Source organism: Protopterus annectens, chromosome 2.part2 (genome assembly GCF_019279795.1).
Source record: "Protopterus annectens isolate FY-2018-M chromosome 2.part2, PAN1.0, whole genome shotgun sequence".
Classification (NCBI taxonomy): Eukaryota; Metazoa; Chordata; order Ceratodontiformes; family Protopteridae; genus Protopterus; species Protopterus annectens.
In genome coordinates this window covers 811510106-811535653 of record NC_056730.1, presented here as the reverse complement: position 1 = coordinate 811535653, position 25548 = coordinate 811510106, and the positions used below count along the sequence as shown (strand labels likewise).

General features: G+C 36.8%; 1 long non-coding RNA gene across 1 annotated transcript; it reads right to left on the bottom strand.

Moving 5' to 3' along the window:
• Nucleotides 1–2433: 2433 nt before the first annotated feature.
• LOC122795814 lies at nucleotides 2434–6497 on the bottom strand. Its single transcript, XR_006363867.1, has 2 exons — nucleotides 6382–6497; nucleotides 2434–6112 (listed from the first exon to the last, which is right to left on the bottom strand). It is a non-coding gene; the product is annotated as an uncharacterized LOC122795814 (long non-coding RNA).
• Nucleotides 6498–25548: the final 19051 nt, after the last annotated feature.

Genomic DNA, 25548 nt, shown 5'->3' with positions numbered 1-25548 from the left:
ATTCTTTTTTTTTTCTCTTTTGTTCCCTTGTTAGCTCAAGAAAATTACTGATAAACACGTATACATGGGATTTGTTTTCATATTTTAAAGACAATGTGATCTATTTTACAAGTGCAATAACACACTCAGGAAGATGCATATCAGAAGCATCTAATCCATGCTCAGTGGCTAAAAATATTCAGCAGTGGGCCTTTTGCCTTCTTGTGCCCTCGACCAAGCATCAGATCTGCCTGATGCACAACCCTGATGTCTTATTGCTTGCATATCAAGTAGACATAGGTATCCACTTAGAAACACTCTCTGGAACTCCACATATGTTACAGATGAGTCTTGTGTCCTACTAATGATAATAAAAGTAGTGATCTTTATCTCTAAAATTTGGAAACAGTTAGTGGTTGCAGGCATTGAGTTGGTTGCATAGTTATACAAGGCATGATAATCACATATTTTAATTTAATGAAATCACAATATACTGCGTGGTGATTAAATAGCCAGTGTGTGTGTATCTCTCTGTCTGCTTGTGCACGTGTAAGCATATGTGTGTGTGTGTGTGTGTGTGTGTGTGTGTGTGTGTGTGTGTGTGTGTGTGTGTGTGTGTGTGTGTGTGTGTGTGTGTGTGCATGCATGCATACGTGTGGAGAAGGTAGTTGTGGGTACATGTACAAGGACTGCAGTTTCAGTCTGATTTAAAAACTTACATATTTCCCTCAGTCTCCACAGCTCATTGACTCAGTGGATTAAAAATTGTGTCTTTCATCCATAAATTTCATATTTTCAAATGTCCAGTCTGTACTGTAGAGTTAGCAGTTACTGTTGTTACTGTAAAATATATATTTTTCTAGACAATTCATGATCATGGAAGCTGAGCCTTGGCTATAGGACACACAGATTGAAGGCATTAAGAAATGGCATATGCACACTAATTTCTCACATATACAAGCACGTCTGCATTCTAATGTCCCGAATGTGTGCATGCATGCAACATATATACACATACACACACGCAGATACACACACACACATATGTGCAAAGCACAATACTCCTTACAGTTTGGTGGGCTTTGCCCTAGCATAGCTCTTGAGTCAGAACCCTGAATAAGTTCCTTTGTCTAGTTAGGCCAGAACACATCTTATGTGGGCAGCTGGACTGCAGTGTCATATGCTCCACTGACCCATTTACCTGAATCATGATGCCCTAATTACTGTACCTTCAAAGGACAAAATGCCTAGGCTGTGTCAAGGACAATCAAACAGCACTGATTAGCATCAGTAAAAGCTTACTGTCTCACAAATCATGGCAAGAGAATTGCCAGTATCTATTTTAAATTCTGAGGATCGTCTGATGGAAAAAGGAAACAAAATAGCACAGCAGGGCAGCAGCATTTAATGGCTGTTGATATAATAATCTATTAATGCGTTGTGTGACATCTGAAGAGCCTGTCACAGTAGGAGCAGCTACCTAATAGCAGGCTAATGTGCAGAGGAACCCACTAAGGTGAATGACAGCTTCAGGTATACAGCAGGATACTTCAGGGGAGATCAGTACACTACCTCGGGGGAGCTTACATTGTAGTATATCCCTGCTGCAGACTGACCAGTTAAGTCAAAATATATATTGGAATGATCAAAAGAGTATGAAAATATATATTACATAGTTTATGCATACAGAAAAAACAGTAGTGTCACGTAGAGATCAGTGCTTGTAGTCTTTGCTGCTTGCACATTTTAATGGCAATGCTCCTTGTTAGTCTAATAACCTCTTAAAAATGGAGGCATACTACATTAAAGAATAAAAGCAGCATCGCATGAGCTCATTTCAGACTTGTTCACCAACCCTTCCACCCCCATCCCATATACTCTGGTTCATATACTAGATAAGAGACATGCCAGGCTGGCAAAGAGAGCACTACGTAGTTTTAGCCCTCAGAACATGAGTAATAAAACTCATGTTAAACAAGCAACAGCTATTTCATTGATAAATGTTCCATGAAAAGCAGTATTGGCATTTCAGCATCGTGTGCAGGCCTGTTGTAGGGCATGCATACTACAGTGTATGGCTTAGGGCTCTTATCTTCTTCTGCATATAGCTGTGAGTGCCCCATTTAACAGGGGCCTCCTGTGCTCCAGCCATAAATAAGTTACATAACTGGCCAGTACTGGCAGTCTTTGAAAACCAACCACAGCTGCATTGTACATGTAACAATCCAGTGAAATTATTATTTTGTTTGTATATATATATATATATATATATATATATATATATATATATATATATATATACACACACATAACTGGAACTGTAAGATTCAGAAGAAAGGTGCAAATCTCAGAAAAATAGAACTGGGTTTAAATAAACACATTATAAAATTCAGCTAAAGTATGCTTTGTAAATGTACTTAAGTAGAGTTACAATATCTAACGCATCAGTTGTGATACTAGTGCAAAGGTTTGCTTTAATATGACAGGGTATGGAAATAATGCATCTGTAATTTAACATTCAGTTTCTGGCAAGCATTTGAAAGTAGTGGATACATATACAACATAGCTGCACAGTTAAAAGTATTTGTCACATACAGCTTGTTAGCAGAATATCCCACAGTCACAAAACACAATGATCAAGCAAAGCTACAAAGAGAACACTTTCTGAACTGTACTTCATCCATATTTAAGATACATTTCTTAAACATGTTAAACCATGCAAATTATTTTATATTGCAGGGGAAAAAAACAAATGGTAATAAGTATTATTAGAATGATTTAATTATTGGGCACTGATGCTGTAATGATTCCAGTATGTATGTGTGTGTTAAACAATGATATTAAATATTATAATATGTGTTTTTATTAAACTGCACATTAACTGCTGTGCCTTTTATCCACATTATTTTCAAATGCCCTGTTCTCAAACTCATACATTTAAATATAGTGGGACCATTGTTTGCAATATCATAATTCAGGTCAAAAGTAATTGTAATTATCTTTGCACAAAAATATAAGAAACAATCAGCCAGAAGCGTTTCATATATCTTAGACAGCATGACTGTTACCAAAGATCTGTAATTTTGTGGAGCTCATTGTAAAAGGTGTAATGGATGATTCATTTATGCATGGAAATTGGCAAGGAGTTTGCACTGACAGGTCAGACTACTAATATTTTTAATTACTATGTATATAAAATGGATGTCATAACATTAGCATTCTACATGCATTTTAATGTTTATGAAACAGTGCACATAGCAAAATATATGCCTGTTGCAATCAGAAATTATTACAGCAGTGATCAGGCCACTTTAATTGAGGCTCATCTTCTGGCAACTAATCTTTTTAATAAACCAGGTAACCATGTGACTATATAACATTAAAATTATTATTTCATTCATAAAAATAAAACATGATGGAGGTAAAATATGATATGAAATAAGTTAGATACATTTAAAATAAATCCAAAATAACACGAATGGATTTCAGGCAAATAGCAATGTAAACAAAATACTGCAGTAAAAATGGACAACCCTGAATTAAATTAGGTAGTTCATGTTAGAACTGGGTACATGTCCATTGCATTTTATTTACATAAACATCATACGTTTTCATAGTATCCTTCTTTATAAACCATCTCTTCACTGTCATAAAACTCAGTGTCCATGAGATCTGTCTGTGACCATATGCAGTGCCATTCTTAACAACATAATATCCCTCTAGAATACTTATATTATATAATAACCTTTTCATCACAAACTATTACAAAACAAGGGCAGAAGGGCACCGTATTCTGTTTTCAACACTAGTCATCCATGTAGTCCTACAATACTGAGATAATCTGCAATATTTAAAATCAAATATTACTTTACCTAGGTATGGATTAATGAAATTAGGAAAAAACAAGTTTTGCATTTTTCAGACAGCTTACTGGTTTGAAAAAAATTCTCTGCCCAGGAAAACTGAATTGTATTACCTAAAATATATAGTTATTACATGGTTATGCAAGATTTGGTAATAAATGCACCTTTACCAGTTTATTTCTACACTGCAATAAAACAGGGTTGTATATGAGATTCTAACTTTTTCAGTATATGTGTTTACTACTTCAGATTTGTTTAACTTAGTAATTTTCAATTCCTTAAACTGGGTAAACTATGCCCTAAAATGATTTGCACCAATGCCATGATATTATCATGTCACCTCTTAATTTACTCTACCAGTTTTAATTATCTCGCAAACTAGTAGTTTGGATGAATAAAAATAATGTGCACTATAATGCATTACATTTTACTTATAAAAAAATCTTTCAAAATGGTCCCTGCAACTATTTCCTATTGCGTAACCTTTACTTGTAAAGACAAGTGAAGTGAGTATAGAAGCAATTCAAACCAAATGAAAATTTCCTTATTAATGCAATATTTTATTTCCTCCAAGATGTTCTCACAACAGTCCTAGTATTAAAATGGTACACAGACCCAAGTCTAGATTTATTAAATGGTATGAATACTTAAAAGCTCATCTGTATCCAAAATACAATACCTTCATCTTCTTTATATCACTGTGCCTTGTATAGAGTAAGTAAATATTATAAGTAAACATCATATAAGAATATAGTCAGTGCTGTCCCATATGGAAACCTTAGAAGATGTAAGAACAGTGAAACACAAATAAAAGTTGTGTGCCTCTTTATAAAAATTCTGTTTCGATTTAAGATAAAATAGCTGACAAACATTTTTTCATTTATTCAACTGATGCTAACGTGCCAACATTCTAGTTAGCATTTTAATGCATTCTTGGTCTGTGAATGGAAACAAACAAAAATATAGTCATATAATCAAGCATTATTCTGCATGCTCATGGAAATATTTTTACATAGTAAAATCCACAGTTCCCTGAAATACCACTACTGAGACTGTCATTGCTGTGGACTAATAATAAAAATGGTACAAATATGAATCATGCTTTTAATTTCTGTCTCTCTTCCTCTCTGTCTCTCTCTCTCTCTCTCACTCACTCTTCTGTTTCTTCCTCTCTCTTCTTTCTGTAAACTCAAACAATGTAAACTTAATTATACAATTAAATTTAATGACCACAAATTTGTTACCTTCCATCTTGCATTTGAAAACTTTACTCAACAGTCCTCATCTATGAGTTAATACGCAATTATATTTATTGTAAGGATACACATTTTCTATCTATGACCCCCACTTGGCAAGATAAAAATTACACACATTGGACTTTGATAAATTAGCAATAAAAATGCAGACATAGTGAAACACAGTGCCATTTTGCCAGCAGCGCAGGGCATAATCATTCCTGATATTATCCTGACTTCTAACAAACCATTTAATGTTATGCTCTCACAAAACAACATTGTATCATCAAGAATATATTTAAATATACCATTTTCTAAAACTACTGTGTACACTTAATTTGGCTCATGGAAAAAAAAAGGCCTGTAAGGATTATTTTATCTACAGTAAGTCTGATATTATATGGTTCCATCTGTACATTCAGATGTGCAGTGCCCTTATCTTAAACGTAACACACTGCAAAGCTAACTAGCTCTACACCAGCAGTTCACCATGGAGAGCACAGAATATCTAAAACAAGCATTCTAAGATGACTTCCTGATGATTCACTTTGTCATATTACTGTTATTCTCATACTGATGTTTTAAACTGATTAATTAAACCTTCGTAACAACCAAAATGTATCAAAGGTGTCTACATTCAGCAGCTTTCAGTAATTCTGTCATATGGAAAGGTAGATTTTGAAAATATTTAGGCTTGCAGTTGGATTGATGAAGCTGCAAAACAATATAGACTTTGCAAGCCTAATGTCTATGAGACTAATGGGTAGTTATTTACATGTTGTTCATCTTTTTGCACATGTTACAAGCATGGCAGCTGTAGTCTGCAGAAAAGACAATAGCTATGAAAATACAAACAACAGTCATAATCACCAGAGAAAATTTAATACGCTTTCCCTCCCCAGAAAAAAAAAGCTAAAAATGAACAGACATGGTTTCACTGTGCTGTCTTTGAAGACCCACAAACATTTCTTGCAGGATAAAAATGTTCCTCTTGGTTTCCTTGGGTACTTTTGTCTTCTAAGAATTCAGTTGCTGCTGAAAGAGGAATATAACCAATCAAGCCATGGTACTGTTATGTTATGCAAAAAAAAAAATCCTTGAGTTTAAAATAGCTCTCATGCATTATTCATAAGCAGTTGATGTTTATGCAAATTAGAAGAGAAAACCACAACCACCTAACCCTGTGTAAAAACCCATACACAAACCATTGGGATTTAAATATACTGCATCTTCTTTTTGATGCTGTTATTTTATATAGAAAGCAGTTTTATTAAAATTGTTGAAAAATTATAAAAAATACTTACCTAGTTAGCTTTATAATGCTCTTTAAGATTTCCTCATAGATCTGATTATATGCATCCAGCAAAACAGAAGTGAATTGTAAATTAAGGAGCCTCACATCATGCAAAACTAGTAATTGCTTATTCATAAGAGGCTTGTGTTTATGCATATATTTGGGCAGGAAAAAGTGTATTGGTTACAGAGCCTGCATAAAGCAGACAAAACAAAATGTTCACCCTTTATATACTACAGATGCAAGAACATGTAATTTAACAATTTTTTAAAGCTTGTTGCAAATGCAATTTTTAAAGCCTGGATCTCAAATAAAAAAACATTTACAGGATGGAAAAAATAATTCCACCAACCCTACAACCAAGATGCAAACATGTTGATCAGTTTGTAGGATGTAACTCCATTAAAATCTACTGGCATGTTTTGTCTCACGCTGCAGTAATATTTAGTAATGCACATCAATAATGCAGTGGTATTACTGAGTAACACAATATTATTACACCACAGTAATTGTTGAGCAGTACCTGTAAAAAAATAGATGCAAGCTGCAGTCAATAAGCAAGCTCCTTAAGTAAGCTGTATTAAACCAGAACATACAGTAGATTCCCAGTCCAGAGTCTGTGAAAATGATAATTAAGTAGAGAAGTCATCACATGGAATAAAACTGATTAGCAATGCAGCTGTATTTATTTTTCATCATTTGTTTTTTTTTATAATAGGGTTGCAATATTCTGCAGACAGTAGAGTGCCTTAATAATACAGCACAAAGGCTAACCAGCATGTTGCTTAGTTCTTCTTCCCACTGCTATTGTTATACTACAGTCCTTTATACATTTAAACACTAATATAACAAGAGGCCATATCTGGCACTGTAGCTTTATAGTATATTAGTAGGTATCCTAAATGTAATAAGTATTTAGAAAGCATAACTGAAACTCCTTTTATCAAGAGGAGTACATTGTTTGTAATCTGCCTCTGGCCAGGCCAGTTTATGTGTACAAGTGTGTGTGTGTGTGTGTGTGTGTGTGTGTGTGTGTGTGTGTGTGTGTGTGTGTGTGTGTGTGTGTGTGTGTGTGTGTGTGTGTGGTGTGTCTCTGCGTGTATGCATGTGTGCACCAGGTTTCCATTGCAATTCTATTTATTTTTCCTTTACGTATGTTCTTTTCTGTCTAGATCTACCGCAGGGCCACAGAGATATTTACAGGTGCCTCTTTATAGTCTCTCTCTTTCTCTCTTTCTACACACACACACACACACACACACACACACACACACACACACACACACATATATATATATATATATATATATATATATATATATATATCAAATACTTGTGATGTACTATGTATTGTGTTTCATGTTTAATAGAACTCTGAAAGGAATGCACTCTTACTCAGCAGCAAAGTACTATATGCCAGAACCCATTTCTAACTCCATTGCCATTGCAGACTTACCTGTACAACAAATAAAGCCTGTCTGGTCTTCTGAAATTCTGAACATGTATTGCACTGACTTGCACAGCAGTGCACTATACCAATATAGAATGAACAAGTTTCAAAACTAGTTTAATGATAGACGGTGCAAACATTTCCATTTTATGCACTGTATCTCTGATTAGTTATATAAGCACATTTCTTATGGAACTGGTATGAAGAGCATGCACTTCTGATTGATCCAGATATAGTTTCAGATGTGGTGTTGCCTCCTGCATAGCAACACAGTTTGAAGTAGCCCAGCATGGCAAAAACACTGCTGAAATCACCAGACTGTGATATGAAACTCAACAAAGTCAATGAAGAGACATTGCAACATTCCAAACTTATACAGAATTATAGCAGACAACAACTTCAAAAAATAGAGAACTCATCCGAGGATTCAGATTATAAAATTTGTCAGTGCTAAAGACTGTAGAATCTAAAACTGAGCATCACCATAAAATGAATCTAATTCTAGCAGTTGCTGCACTAACCACTACTGTAATACTAAATTCACTATAAACAACATGTGTGCTTCAATTCTGCATTTCCATAACCATCCCTTGCCCAAAATGTGTAGACACTCAAACTTAGACACACACACACACACACACACACACACAAATGTATGCCTTGTAAAAGTCATAGAAGAGTCTCTTTACTACCACAAGCCAAAGTACATCATTCCCTTATATAAGCATACTGCCCACGCACACACGCACACACGCACACACACACACACACACACACGCACACACACACACACACACACACACACACACACACACACACACACACACACACACACACACACACGCACACACACAAATGTATGCCTTGTGAAAGCCATAGAACAGTCTCTTTACTACCAGAAGCCAAAGTACATCATTCCCTTCTATAAGCATACTGCCCAAACTCAGAATCATTACAGTGACAGCACTTGAAATAACAAGAAAAATTATAACCTCTTCTTTCAGTTATAGAAATCAAAAAGCTGTGTATCATTTTGCTCCTGATAGCTCTATTGCGCCCTCAACTGTCAGGCTACAGAACTGTTCTTTGCTGTAATGCTGACCCAAATCCTATTTTTTTAAACAAGAAACATCTTTATTAAATTATCATGTATTTCATAGGCAGTGTTACATTTCTATAAATGAAAATAAACCATAGAGATACAATTTCAGTTACAAACATTATACATTCCAAACAGTGCCAACACAACTGCTGCTGCAAACATTATACATCACTTTTAACATATCCCGTCATTCTTAGTCAGCCACTATATAGCTCATTTACATCCTGCCTTCTTTTAAACCTCGTTCCTCCTCTGCATGTACTAATCCCACATTTTCCATTTTTTCCTATGTAATGTGCTTCTACCTTTTTCTAAAGATCCCAGTTCTAGTTGTTTTATCGCTGTTACTATCTTTGCTACTTCTAGTAAAGTTGGTTTAGACTTTGACTTCCATTTTCTAGTAACTGCTTTTTTGGCAGCCATCATAATTAGACTCAGCAAGACCTTACTATGTCTAGGTAATTCCGATTTTGTATCATAGCTCAAAAAATCATTTCCCTTGTTACTCCAATTTGCTCACTCAACATCTTTAACAGAGCAGTCTGCAGGGAATCTTTAAAGTCTGCCAACTTACACTCCTAGAAAATATGTTCCTAGTTATCACTTTCTTCTTTGAAGTCTGCTTAGGGTATAAAAATACCTATGTAAACACTTCCAAACAAAGATTCTAAATCTTCTAGATTTTGTTGCATATTTGGGAGACATTCATATATCCCCCATTGTTTCTTTGTGAATTGCTTATCTAATCTCTCTTCCCAATCCTTCCCAACCTCCTCTGATTGATTCTTATAGTTATCATGCAATATTTTATATGCTATACTAATTATTACTTTCTTAATAGCAACTTCTGCTCTAGATTCTAATAAAAACTCTACCAGTGCTAGTCTTTCATTTAGGACCCACCCCCCATTTCTTTCTCTTTGCCTATACTCTAATATCAGTCTTTGATATGGAAGACAATCTCTAGCTTGCAGTCCAAATAAGTTCTTGGCATCTTCCCATTCTATTACCTTTCCCTCTCTAGTTATTTGCTCCCAATACTTTGGTTCCTTTGCCAGTTTTCTCCAATATATTCCCGTCACCTCTTGTCTATTGTTTGTATCCCTAATTTCAGTCATCTCTATTGGCAGAATCTCCTTTTTCCATTCCCATGTTGGTTTAGTTCTTAGAAGACCTTCCTCTACTTTATGGATATAATTATCTGTATGATTTTTGTTGTTCTCCTCAGAGATCTGCATCCAAAATCCCAATCTATCCCTGTTAATTGAGCTTCCCCCTGTTTAATCATCATTTCTTTCCACTTTGAATTATAGTTTTCTGCTTATGCTATGTATATGAGCCTTAGCTCTGTTGCTCTGAAATACCTCTTCAACTCAAGTTTTCTCAATCCACCCTGTTCGATTGGAAGAATAAGCTTATCCCACTTGACTCTTGTCATCTTCCCCTCCCAGATAAAATTCTTCAGCTCTTTATTAATTGCTATCCACAACTTCTCTTCTGGTTGATAAAAATATGCCTGACCTGTGTATAAGACTAAAGGGACTAAAAACATTTTACCGCTTGTATCTTACTATCAATATCCGTATAACAGAGCTTCCATTTTCTCAATTTTTGTATTATATTTTGTTTAGTCTCTTCCCACATATCCTTAGCTGCCACACCAGTATCATTTTAATCCATACTCCTAAATACTTTATTTTATCATGTCCCCATAAATATGGATATTGCTGAACCAATCTCTATATAGGTACATAATTTACAGCTATTGCTTTTTATTTTAGCATCATTAATTTTGTATCTCAAAAAGGTTTGAACCTGTCTCAATATGTTCCACAGCACTGTAATGTCCCTTTCTGGTTTTGTCAAGTATAAAATAATGTCATCTGCAAATACAGACAACTTTTCTTGACTACCATACCAATTATATCCTTTAATTTCTGAGTCTCTTATTTTCTTTGCTAATGGTTCTGCTCTGCTCAAACAGAGATTATCAGACAGGACTCCACCCACTTTAATTTTCATCTCTAACCCCTCATATATCATTCTATCAACGTTATAGTTTTTTCAGGGAGTGCAAATGCTTCCATTGCTCTGTTCATAAAGTCCCAACTTACCCTGTCAAATTCTTTCTCTGCATTAAAATCCACCAACAATGGTGGTATTTTCTTACATTCTGCTTTACTCTGGGTCATCACTGTTCTGTTTATGTTGTCAAATGTTTGCCTACCCTCCACAAAATCACAGTGATCCATATTTATTAATTTTGGCATCACTTTTGGCATTCTTTTAGCTATTATAAACATAAACACTTTATAATCATGATTAAGTATTGAAATGGGCTTGTATGAAGCTGGATTGTAATGCTGACCCAAATCCTTGGCAGAAACAGCATATGCTACTATGAGCACTGCCCAATCCCAACCCCAATCTAAATGAAGATAGAAAACATTCCAACATTAGCATGTTTGCCCATTTTTTCCTAGTACACTTGTACAAAGATGTCTGCTATTGCTGCAACATTAAACCCTCAACTATCTAGATATTTACAGGATGTTCAATTTTTTGTCTCTTATTTTTGGTTTGTTGATCATAAAATGTTTGATTTTATGACAAATCATTGAGGATTGAAGTCAGAAAATATTATCTGACATTCAATTTTTAGACTTCATACCTTTGAGAAAAATTGTGCTAATGCAAAACTTATTATTATAGCAACTTCATAAGTTTATAAGACCAATATTTAAACATTGTTCCTACTGTTTGGCCTTTGACCCCCTGTTATTTATGGCTTTGTTCATATTTGTTCATATTTCTTGCACTAAAAGGTTGAGATATATGACTGCAAACATTATACAGTGATTTTTGCTATGTAAGAGGAGACAGCTTTACACGCATTTATAGCATATTTAAGTACATTTGAAAATTCTTTTTATTAGTCATGTTACTCCTACTACTATTGGAACTGTCAGAGTTTTTTTATTCCTCATTACTCTAGTTTCTGCTTGCAAATCTTTGTATTTTATGACTTTGTCTCTCTCATTGCGTAAGACACTGTAATTACTGGGTGCAGCTATTTCAGTGATTAATGCTACCTTTGTCTTTTTCTCTTGAGCTACTATATCTGCTTTTCTTCCATCTATTTTCTTAACTGTTGGAATTGGTGATCTCTGTCTGAACTTCATTGCCAGTAATGTTTTGTGGTTCATATTTCCAAAGCTTCTTAGCTGCATGTATATTGTACTGTTTGCACAGCTGTCAGTACAACAGTTTTGCCGCATTAGTGTGCATTTCAATATATGGACCCTCAGCCAAGTGTATTGTAGCCAGCAATGAGATGTGCAACTGTTTCCAGTTCTGTTTTACAGAACCTGCACTTGTCTGTTTCTCCCACTTTTCCACAGTCTTTGCAAACCAATGTGTGTGTAGCCTACTATTTTGGACCACCTCTATTAACCTTTAATCTTTTGGTTTAAATTCACATCTCTTTAACCATTCAACCTGTGGTTGTTCTAGGAGTTCACTATGCTTGCCACTATATTTGTGGGATTTCCAGTTTTCTTTCCTTTTCTTCTCATCCTTTTCTTTACATCCTTTCTTTCATTTTTTGCACTTTCTGTTGATATCTGATTCTCATCTACTTCTGGTTTGAGTTCCATTCCCACTCCTGTCTCAAATTTATTTATTTTATTTATTTGACATTTGTTGACCGGAGACCTGGGGAGAAAAGCTCCAGAGTTACAAAATATATACAAGTTACAAGAATAAAACCATTTGCTAATACACACAAAAAAAAAAAAACTAACAATGCAAAACAAGTATGCAATGATAATACTGATTACAGATGATAACATTGTTGGCTAGCTATGTATATAAGGCAGGTAGTCCAGGAGAGATTGAATTTAAAGTAAAAAGAGAGGAAGCTAGTAAAAAGTGATGGGTAGCAGTGAAGGAGAGCCAAGAGTGCAATGATAGTCGTTGACCATTCTACTGGTGAGGAGATTGATATAGTAAAGGAAAGTTAGGGGGAAGGAGTAGGGGAAAGGGTTTAGTGGGGAAGAAAGGAGGGTGAGTTTGGAAGGAGGTAGTATTTGGTACTAGTAGGAGAAAAAGAAGTGAGAGATTGGGCTGGAGAGGTGGGTTAGTCGGGGGGGGCTGAGAACAGAGGCAGTTTATTTAAGCTAAGATGATTTCTCACAGTCTTTTTGAATAGAAGTTTGGATGTAGTGTTACGTATGTTCAATGGGAGTTTATTCCATTGTTTGGTGGGATAATAACTATACAGGTTTTTTCCTATGTTGAGTTTAGGTTTGGTTATGGTCAGAAGATGCTGGTCAGAGCTCTGGAGTGTCCTAGCTGGGGTGTAGGATGAGATGATAATATTGCAGGGCAGAAAGTGGGCTGGTATAGAATGGAATGGATTATTTGGAGCTGGGGGAGAGTAAGGTTGTGAGGGAGCTCTAACCATTTCAGTTTTTGTAGAGCAAAACAGTGGTGAAAGGAACAAGGAAGTTCAGCGGCAATTTTTGCTACTTTGTTAAAGGTGGATTTAAGTTTGGTCGTAAGAGAGGTCTGCAGGTTGGTGAGAATCTCAGAGCCATAGAGAAGGGTTGGAAGAAGGTAGCAATTTTTGCTTGAGGGGAGAGAAAGGTTTTGTTTCTGTAAAGAAGGCCAGGTTTTTGGTGGGTTTTCCTGATGTTGTGAAGTACATGCTGGTCAAATTTTAGCTGGTCGTCAATGATGACCCCAAGTAGTTTAGTGTGATTATCCACCATAATGGGTGTGTTGTTGTGGGAGGAAATGGAGAAGTTAGGTTTCAGGTGGGTCATTGTTTTTGGAAGAAAGAGAAGGAGTTTGGTCTTTTTTGGGTTTAGGATTAGATGGTTTTGGTTGAGCCAGGTCTCAACAGACAAGAAGGATTCCTGAGTTTTAGACTGGAGTATGGGAAGTGTGTCTGCAATAGTGATGACTGTGGAGTCATCAGCATATTGCCTTAGGGATGTGTGTGGAGTAGAGCTAGATAACTGATTGGTGAAAATGTTGAAAAGCAGTGGTCCTAGGATTGATCCTTGGGGAACTCCCATCAGCACTGGAAGTTCTGGGGAGATAGCTGAATCCCATTTGGCAGACTGGAAGCGGTTGCTAAGATAACTAGAGAACCAGGAGATAGTGGCAGGGAATAGGTTTAGATGGGAGAGTTTCTCTAAGAGTGATGGATGGTGGACAGTATCAAATGCTTTTGATAGGTCAAGAAAGAGACAAGATGCAAGTTTATTTTGTTCCCTAGCTTGAGCAATAATATTTATGAAAGAGATGAGAGCTGTAGAAGTGCTATGGCCAGGGCGGAAACCATGTTGGGTGGGGGTAATTAAGTTGTCTTGGGTGAGGTGCTGGAGAATTTGTTTGTGTACACATTTTTCCAGGATCTTGGATAGGGGAGATAGTATTGCTATAGGCCTGTAGTTAGTTAGTTAGTTCAGTGGAGTTACCTCCCTTTTGGATATGTATAGTGTAAAACATCTTCCAGATGACTGGGACTGTAGCTTCAGTAATAGATCTGTTTATGAGGATAGAGATGGGTAGGGCTATGGAGTTATCAGCTAGTTGAAGAAAGAGTGGAGGGAGACCATCTATGGAGGGAGAGCAAGCTTTGAGCTTAAGGAGCAGGGATTTTATGTAAGAGGTAGATACTGTTTGTAGGTTGAAAGTAGCTGAGAGGTTAGGGTGATTAGGGGGAGGCAGGTGGGGTGGTGTTGTTGTTGGAGTGGTTCATAAGCTTGCTAATGGACTCAATGAAGTAAGAGTTGAAGTTAGTAGCAGTTTGGAGAGGTGTAAGTGTGGGGTTTAGGTGGGGGTTGGATGGATTTCCTGGATGTAGGATATTGTTTATAATATGCCAGAATTTTTGGGGGTTGTAAAGGTGTGCTTTTGGGGGGTTAGTATAGTAATTTGTTGTTGTCTTTGTTTCTTTCATTTCTTTGCTTGGTTATGATATTGTCTGTATTGTTGTAGGTGAATGGGCAGTTTGGTTTTGATCCAGAGTTTCCATTGAGTGTCTCTCTGTGCCATTAGTGAAAGAGTGGAGGGAATAAGCCAGGGAGACACAGTGGATTTAATCCTAATCTTGCGTAAGGGTGCCAGGGAGTTTAAAATGCTGAGGAATGTGTTGTTAAATCCCATGACTGCTTCTTCAAGAGGTAAATGTTTGAGAAAGGTCCAGTCGATAAGGGAGAGCTGATAGCTGAGTTAGTTTGGGTCAATATTTTTTACCGTACGGCAGGTTTTAAAAATAGGGGTTTGAGTGTGTGTTGGGTAAAGCGGAGGACTTAGGTAGGAGAGTGGTCGCTAAGGGTATCAGGAAGGGTTTCGGGGAAGTGATATCTGTGAGGATGGGATACAAGAATCCAATCAAGTATGGAGGATTGGGTGGCAGATTTGGTGGTGTAGGCTGGAGTTGTGACTAATTGGGAGAAACCATGTAGGTTTATGGAGGTAGTGGGAATATGGTTGTGAGTGTGGACCAGTTGATATTGACATCTCCCATTATGATAGTCTCATTGTGGAGGTCTAAGGTGAGAGTGGAAAGTAAATTTTCAAGTACAGTGAGGTTGTCACCGGGTGGGATGTAGAGAGCAGCTATGTATAGAGAGTTGTGGGGGTTTATTCTGTAGTTGGCCAGAAGGAGTTCTGCAGGGGAATTGGGGGGGAGGGGGAAGGTACGGGAATAAGTGTGAGGTTATCTCTGTACAGGATTGCAACATCCTCTCCTTTTCTTTTTGTTCTGTCTAGTCATAGGATGTTATAATCAGGAGGGAGTATGTCCATATCAGGGATGTGAGGTTTTAACCAAGTCTCACTTAGGATTATGTCTGGAGAGTGGTGTGAGATCCAAGAATGGAAATCAGTAATCTTATTTACTATGCTTTTCAGGTTGATAGAGTAAAAGGATATGTGTTTTGGTGGGATATTATGGTTAGGGGTGGTGGCATGTTTGAGGGTAGAAACTAAGGAAGCAGGTTGAGCTGGGCCAAGGTTGGGATGTATGTCACCTGACAGCAAGAGAGAGAGGAGAGAAGGAATTGTGTGAGGTTTGGGAACAAGGAGACTGAGTTTAGGAATGAGTGAGTTAGTTGCGTGAAGGTGGGTGGACAAGTAGAAGTGGGTGGGTGAGAGAAGGGTTCAAGGGGAAAGGTGTAGGAGGTGAGGTTGTATAAAATTGTAAGAGTGGAGGTAGCTAGTAGTGTCAGAAGAAGGGAGTGGTATAGTATAGTGGGTTGTAGATTAGGTGAGGGGTACTAGTATGAGAAAAGGGATGTAAAAGAAGGAGTAGTTGTTTGAGGTAGATGTTAGAGGCAGATAGGGTGAGGAAGAGAGGGGTAGGGGATGAGGTATACTGAGTAGAGAGTAAAGTAGCAGTAGGAGGGTGGAGTTGGAGGAGGATGGTGGTGAGGGGGATGGGAGGGGCAGGGTTAGTTGGGTGGGGCTTGGGGGTTGTGGTGAGAAAGGGTTTAGAATTAAGGAAATGATGTCAGGGGTGGGTGGGTGGGAATGGGGGTAGGGTAGGGGAGCAGAGTGAGCCCACAGGGCGAATGGAGCGGGTTGAGCCAAGGAGATGAAAGAGTAAGTCAGCGAGGAACAATCAGTGAGGACAGTAGCAGCACAGGTCAGAGAAGGCTCAGGATGAGGTACAGCTTTGCAAGGAGAGACTGAGGGGAAGGAGGGAGGGAGAATATAGGGCAAAAGAGCAGAGTAGAACAGAGAATATCAGGTAACTTACTTGTACTCAGCAATGTCTTAGTACAGAGTTGGGGAAGGGCAATAGAGTAGTATAGGACATACAATATTTAGTGGCGTTTTAGTTTCCAATGCAGTATTTAAAGTAGATAAATGTTGCCATCTAGTGGACAGATTAGTTTACTGCAGTGGAGGGGTATGGGCATCTAAGGGGGAATGATGGACTGGAGAGAACAGGATGAGTGGGCTCTGCAGTAGGCTGGTAGCATGCACACGTAGGATTACAATATTGTTATTGGGTGTGCAGATGACTATACAAATAGATACATACACTTTGGTTTCTTTTGACTGTTAATTACAGCTTCAAGTTCTGGGGTCCAGTACAGCACTCGAAAATTAGGTGTTTGCTTTAGGTTGTTTCAACAGGCAGGAGTCCAGGGTAACTCAAGACTTCTGAATCTAAGAAAAGATGCCATCTAAGACTTTTTTCTTTTTTTATTTAAATAGCAGTGTTTGCATCTTTAAAATTCTGTAAGTTTAGTATTATATACTAGTTAATTATGTGATTAAGTTAATGATCTAATTACTGGATTATATTTAAGGGCTTTTTTGACTGCTGCTAATGTTTTGAACCTTGAAGGCGTACGCCACGGTGCTAGTTTGGAGTTTTTACACATTGTCCCTTTTTTTGAATAAAGCTGTTTTTAAGTGCCAAGTGGTATCTTTCTATAATTTATATATTGTATTAAGGCAAGTTATTGGTTTTTAGTTCTTAAGATAGTTTGAAAGTTCACTCTTAAGGAGGAATATCTTCTCCTGTAATTACCCAAGTCAATGACTGTTTAGAACATGCATATAATTAATTTTTGCTCAGAGCTAAATGTTTGTGTAAAGATGTTAATACCTTTAGCCAGAAGCTAGGTGTTGTATCTGGTCCAGGAGTTTTCCATTAAGAGGTTTTCCTAATTCTGTCTCATTTTCTCTGGTTGTTACTTGATCCTGTTTCATATTTTCTATATTAGAGCTTCCTACTGTTTCTTTTAACTCGTTTTATCCATTCAGCAACTTTGTTAAATTCAACCAGCTATTTATAAATGCTTCACTAAATGTATCTATTTTTATGTTTCTATTGGTTTGTCTTTGTTTCCCAGGTTCCTTTAAAACCTTTTAAATGAATAGCTTGTTTTGTCATTTTTCTTTATATTCATCTGTATACATTATCACTTTTTTCTGCTTGGGCTGATTGTTTTTAGTTTATTATTGGAAACAGTGTATGACAAATCTTGGTCTGTTTTAATATTGTGTGTTGCTTTTACCACATCTGTCTTTCTAATGATCTGTTCCCTTTTCTACATTATTCTAACAGTGATACTTCTTGTCTTGGTTACCTTATATATATATTTTTTCTATTCATTGCTTCAATGATGTCATTTTAATTGATCCCTTCCCTTGTTAGTGTAGATTTTTCTGGTACCACCTTATATGTTATTAGCTTAGCACTGTAGTAAATCCTATTTATTTCTATTATATCACACAAGCTTCTCTTAATAGTCCCAATAATTGCCCTCATTTGTTTTACCAGTCCACTAACATTTTGGGTTTTATTTACTTTCTGGAATATATTACTTGTATTTTTCTGAATACGTCTGCCCATCTGTATTAAATCAAGCAGATCTTCTGTTAGATCATTTTCTTCTTGATTAAGAGCAACATCTTTGCTCTCTTCTGCTCTTTCCCTTGCTATGCAATTCTAACCGGAGTGTCATGTGATTCTCCTACAGAATGTTGAAGAACATCTCCCTCTGCTGTATCTACTTCAGATGCATTCTGCTCCATCTTCTGCTACTCCATCTGGATACTCTTTGTTTCATAATGTTGCAATATTGCCTGTCTGAGTTTCCACACTAAGTTATTCACTTTGTAGATGGTCTAGCACTTCAAATTATATTTGTTTAATATGCATCTCACTAAACTTCTTTTTTTAATTGCATTTTACCTTTGTTTACTTATTTTTATATTGTGCAATTTTTCATATCCAGATGTCTTCATATTTCTCTTTAAATTTTTTTGGAACTGCAATTTCAAATTGTTTAGTTTGTCTTTCTTCTCTGCATAAATATTGTACCATATCAGATCTCTTTGCCTTTCCCATGTCCATGTTTCATTTTTATACCTTTCAATATGATTTCATTTTTTTGTTCCTTATCTCCCTTTTTTTCCTCTGTTGCTTCCTTTTTCCGGTGTCCCAGTCTGTCTTTATCTGGGTAATGTTTTGTTCTGATCTGGTACATTAATGATCTTAAATTATTATCTGTAGCTACATAGCCACTATCTGGAAATTCTCAGTTTTGTGTCTAACAGTAACAATACTTAATCTCTTCCTTATCCTCAACAGTTCACTTTATTGTCTCTGTGCCTTTTCCATGGGTTATCATTTTATGGGGGGACTACTTCCTTCTATTACAAGTTGAGTGGGTACCTTTGGCCTGACCCTTGTCTAACCCTGTGGCAGGAATGTTTCCATGTTCTGAGTGTTCTACATTGCCTTTTTGTCTATTCCTGGCAATTGTTACTGGTGTCCTGTATGGCATACATGCTTACCAAGAAACTATTGCTTTGATGCACAGTCCCTGGGTAAAAGCTCAGAACAAGTTGGGCATCTGTCCTATATCACCATCTTGAAACTCTGAAAGTGCTTGTAAGAAACACTGCATTTAACACCACTGTATTGCATTACATCTGGCAGTTGATGCAGTAGAACCTCTTCTTATTCATATATGCTCCCTTCCTTGCTTACTGGAAAATCATATATACATACAGCCTATTGTACCAACTGCCATCAGCAGACTTGCCACTCTGAAGGATGCTTTAATGGCTATCTATTGCTCCTGGAAGGTATTCAGGAATACTCTACATATCATAGCATAATTCTACATCCACTATCATAAATGTAGGTGACAAGGATAGGCCTACAGTATCACCTGCAGGGTGCTGAAATGTTTCTTTTGATAAAATGTGCAATACAGCCTGATCCTGGTGGCAAATGGAATAGTCCATCCCTGGAATCTAGTTGTTCTGACATCCACATAGCACATGTCACAAATGGAGTCCAGAATATTACTGACTTCCTTTGCTCTGTTAGTAGTGGGGTCTAGTATATTCCCTACCTACCCTAAACGCATCAAGGTGCTCTTGTCCAGCAGCATACTGGGACACTGTCTAGCAAAAAACAGACAGAATCACTACAGGGTGAGGTGCAGTTAATTTGGGGGAGGTATTTTTTCACCCTACCTCAGTGACAACCTCATTGACCACCAAGTTCATCTTTCTATGCTGTCCCATACAGCAAGAGCTCAGCAGGAACAAAGATTGGAGCCATCACCACCCCCATTCCAAGCCCAAAGAGTTTTGTCACGTTAATGCCCTAACCCTTTTGTGCCTGTCAGTAACTGTCCCAAGTTTCAGCTAGTAATGGGCCTTAGTGAGGGCATGTCACTGACTTCTACAAGTAGCATAACCTCTCAAGGCCATACCTCTCAACTGTACAGATTTTCACAGAATGTCCAGATTTTCGCCTCATATTTTCAATCTGTTTTTCTTAAAATTGTGTTTTTCTGGCAAATTAGTGGCAAATTATTAAAGATTAAAGTTAGAAAATAATGACATACATTTAAATTTCAGACTTCATACCCTTCAGAAAATTCATGCTAATGCAAAATCTGTTATTCTATCAACTTTCTAAGTTTGTAAGAGCAATATTTAAAAATTGTCCCTATTTTTGGGCCTTTGCCCCACTTTTATTTATGGCTTTGTCCAGATCTTTTGCTGTAAGAGGATGACAGGTATGCTCAAGACTCCCCTCCTGGATCTCTGTTTTCCATCAGGAACAATACAGTGGGAATGAGCAGTGGGACATGTTCCCCATCTCCTCACCATAGGGGTGAGACAGCAAAGGTGTGTCATGCCTTCTTTACCATAAAAACAGCTCATCAGACACCCAAGACATTATCTGAACTTGGGTCTCCTGGATTATAGTCACAGTTTTATCCATGTATGCCAATTGAACTGACTTAGGTGCATGTCAACGTGCGGAAAACAAAGTATTTGCCAACAGAATCAACAAGTCAATGTAACCTAGAACAAAGTCCTTCAAAAAGTTAATAATTGAACATACAGGATACATTACATTACATTTCTCAAAGGCTCAGTTCTATTGCAAATAAATTACAGAAAAATTACTTCCAGGGAAGGCAGACCCTGTACACTGTATGCAAAACAGTGTGCTCCATGTGCCCACTCAAAATATTTAATTAACTCCTAGGTTGCCGCACATTAGGGAAAAGGCTAGATTCCCAGTGTTCAGTAACCACTCCAGTGCACACTGGGAAATAGATTAAAAGACAATATAAATCAGAAATATTGCAGCAAAACTAACATGACTATGCTATTGTCTGTCTATCCTTCATCACGTCCAAACCTATGTAAAAACAGGTAATGCACATATTAGTGTAGCAGTGTTAAAAATCTGAAATTGCCTTTTCAAACTTGCAATTTGACCAGTTGCACCTTATCTGTTTGTTTGTTTGACATAGTCTCAACCTCTTAGCACAAGAAATCTAGATAGAGCCTAAAATAATGGGGGGGGGGCAAAGGCCCAAAAATAGGGACAGATTTTTAATATTGCTCATATAAGCTTAGAAGGTTGCTAGAAATAACATGATTTGTGTTAACATGCATTTTCTGAAAGATATGAAGTCTGAAACTGAAATGCATGTTATTATTTAGTGACTTCAGTCCAAAGTGATTTGCCAAAAAGTTACAAATTTTATAACGAGCAAATCAAAACTATGAAATCTGGACATTCTGTGAAAATACGGGCAGTTAAGTGCTATGTTGCTTGTTTGTTTTTGCTAATCAAGTGAATAAATATGGTCCTTAGACTTTATACCATTATGGCCTGGGCTAAAGGCATATACAGAACTGAACAGAAGAGGAACAGTTACATTATTCATACAATAAATAGATAAATAACACATGATAAGGCAGATAAAACCCATATGTCAGCATTTCAAGATAAGATGAAGTAATGCACAATCAAGTGTAATCAAAAATTCTCAGGTCACTAGCTTTCAGGAAAAGTAATACTGAAATATAGATTAGCTGTGACCTCTAAAACATTGACAGTTATACTCCTCCTTCAGATGGGTGTTTACATTTTTCTTTTTGAATACAAACATATTCTGTAAATGTTTATTTTTGAATGTAAACATGTTTTGTTTGTTTCTTGTATGACTAGGCATGCTATTCAAACTTACAGGCTCAATTTTTCTGCAAGAGCTAAAGTAAAAGCAGATTGTTTAAGCATGAGGACCCTGTCCCACAGATCTCTGGAGGTATTGATGAATAAGGATGGATAATCTTTGGGACAAAAGTACAAAATCTTATTTAACACTGACTAAAACAAAAACATATTACTTGCGAGAGTGTAACTGCAGTAACATGAAAAGTATAGCCCAGCCTAGGTTTGAAAAAAAAATAATCAAATTGTTCTCCAGTCCTCACAGTTAAATGACTCTATTTTATAGCAAATGTCAACTAATCAGAATACTCACATCAACTATTTGTGAATATAATTTAAAAGATAGGTTTGCAACACTTTTAGATTATGGATAGCCCTGTTGCATCCTTTATAATGAGTGTCTGAGCATAAAGTAGATTTTGTCAGTTGCCAAAATCCAAGCTGCAGTGTTGGATGGAGTAAGAATAGTGCATTAGTAGAAAGCTGGTATTATGCAAAGTTAAAGCCTTAGGCTTAGAAGGTGTTTTCTCTTCTCTAAGAAAACTTAGATCAACAGTGTAATGTCTAGTTTTGTTAACTCATTACAAATGACTGATGCCTCCAGGTGCATCTGCAGTTAACTCCTACTGACGCTTCTAAGTGTCAAATATTGCTTGTTCATATTTGCATCAATAATTCCAAAACCATGCTATGTACAAGGTTTTAAAAAAAATCATCTTAAAGCTTACATAATGACAATCTCCACTGCATTAATAATTGAGATATTTGACCTCTGTCTAGTGCAAGTGAATAGATATTAACTGTTGTTTTTATTATATTAATTTTTATAGATATAATTTTCACATTTTTCTAAATATCTCAACAACCAAGTAACACAGACAGAACTCCTTAGCCTCATAAGAAAGCTCTTAGCTAGTTGAATAAAATGCTGATGCCAGTATGTGTATAACTTGAGAAGTTGCTAGGATATTGTAAGTTGTTTACAAAATATTATGAATGGTGTAGTTACTGTGTTTACTGTGACTTATAAAATTTGGTTTAAGACCTAGAACCCAAAGAATACTACCATTGTAAAGATAGTTTATGCTGAACAGTTTGCCATTTACATTTCTTTCATAACAGCTATGGTTCTAGAGATATGAACATTTGTTTGAAATGTGAGGACATAATTTGATTCTGTCAAAAGGCCCATTGGAAGATACAGTGCAAACTTCCTGAGCTCCACTGGAGTGAATGAGTTAATATAAGAAGAATGATACTGTTAAATATTGAATAGAGGAAAGGGCCTAAAACCCAGCTTTGTGATACTCCAACTGTGAATGTACATTGATTGGATATGTTATTGCCAGTATTAATATGAATAGTGGAATCTATCCAGTAGCTATCAAACCACTGGCAGTGGCCCTCTCCAAAACTGTATTTCTTCATAACAGTAGTTTATGATTCATTGATACAAACATCCTGTGTGTGTTAGCAGAGTGCATCCATGAGAAGACCTTTGAGCACATTATTCAAAAATGTAACTGTCCAGCTACACCTGGTGATGTGTGATATAGCCAGATCTAAAGCTATGTTGTGAATAAGTGAACAAGTACACTTGTCTTAGTGCAGTGTACTAGCACTTGTCAATAAATTGCTTTATCTCTGTAAGAGGTTCTAAAATTAAAATTACCAAATAGCCTACAACAGCAGTAGAAGTTTTGCATCTTAGCAACAGGAATAACTAAGGCATGTTTAAATGTGTGGGGAATGCAGCCAGAGGTAAGTCAAGAATTTATAATGTAGGTTAAAGGATTATCTATCAAAGGAGCAAACAACTTGAGAAAACATGCTTGTAGCTAAAAGTTACTGTGAGTAACTTTCTTTTGCAGCTCTTCAAGCAGCTTAGCTGCTGTCTTTGAAATGGACAGACTTTGCCACAAAGGCATGTAGTGAATGGTGACAAGTTGTGTCATTAATTGTACTAACTAAAGGAACATTGCTAAATGAGATATGGGGTGCTATTCATAGTTGTTATGAGGAATACGTAAAGGTTATCGGCGTTGTCTGTGAATGAGTGCAGCAAAGCAGATTCATGGAGGCCACTTAAAATAACAATCAATAGTCATGAGATGCAAAAGAAAAATTATGTAAAACTGTGAATGCTATTGAAGCCTTCTCCTGTACTTGTGATTCATAGTCAGTTTCTCACTTTTCCATACAATCCACAGATTCATTATAAAAGGTAGAATTGCACCCATTCTATCTACTTTGCAATCCATGATGATGCTGTTACTTGCTTCTAGCCTTGTCATTTCTTGGTGTGAGCTGCTTGTCTTCGCTGGGCCAAAACGACTTATACCAAGTGGCACTTACCAGCCAAGAAGGTGGAGATACAGGCAGAAAATAACTATCTATAATGTTGATAATCAGGAGATACTCAACAGGTTCAGAATGGACATGGATATTGTAAGGGTTTTAATGAGCATGTATGACTGACAGAAGGGCACTGGGAGTTTGGTCATCTTATCCCTCTAGATACAAAGGTATATATAGCCCTAACTATACTTGCCATGGGGGCCTTCCAGAGATGAACTGTGGAAATGTTGGGTATCTGTCAGGCTTATGCCTTGGGGATACTGTGGCAGTTTCTGGATGTACTCATGTGGATCAGTATGTCTATTTATCGGTTTGCCCTAAGAACCGAGCCCACAGTTTGCATGCTTCTTATATGGTGGCACATTTCTCTGAGGTATTCAGTGCAATAGATTGCATCCATGTTGCAATTAGAAACTATCTAGTCTTCAGGGGCAGAGGAACTGCAATAGGAAGGGCTACCATCCCATTAATTGCCAGGTAGTGTGGGATGCAATAGGAAGGGCTACCATCCCATTAATTGCCAGGTAGTGTGGGATGCACAGGGGTGCAGCACCAACATCTCTGCAGAGTATCTTGGCAATGCCCATGATTCCAATATCTGGCACTCTAGCTCACTCTACCATCTCTTCCTGCATGGTAGGATTCACAGTGGTCATCTCTTGATAAGTGGAAAAATATTTTTTCTTGTTCATTTAACATGTTATTCATAGTAAAATGTATTGTAGAATACTAAACTATTTTTCTTTGCTTTGTTTCTGCCCCTTTTTGTCTTTCTTTCCTTTTTCTTTCAGCTGGTGCTGGATATCCATTGTGGCTATGGCTCATGACACCAGTGAAAAATCAAGATGAGTAAATAAAAGGTGTCTAGTCCAGGACTATGGAACATAACATTCAGGTTAGTGTTTCATTTCTTGTAAAAAACATGTAGAGTATAACTGATGCATGCAGTGATATCTGTGGACTATGCTGTATGATACATGATCTACTGTCACTGTTCATCAGACATTCTTTCTCATCTTTAAATATATATTTTTTTTATTATTTCAGAGCAGCAACTAATATTATTGGTTGTAAAAGGCATGCCTGAGTGGTCACTAGCTCCTGTTCAGTGACGTTGTAAGGCATCATATAAGGAATAATCACATTAGTAACTGTTTTGCACAGTACATTCTGTGGAGGTGGTGTACCTATGTATGCACATACTGAATACCCTGAATTGGTACAATTAGTAAGTGTT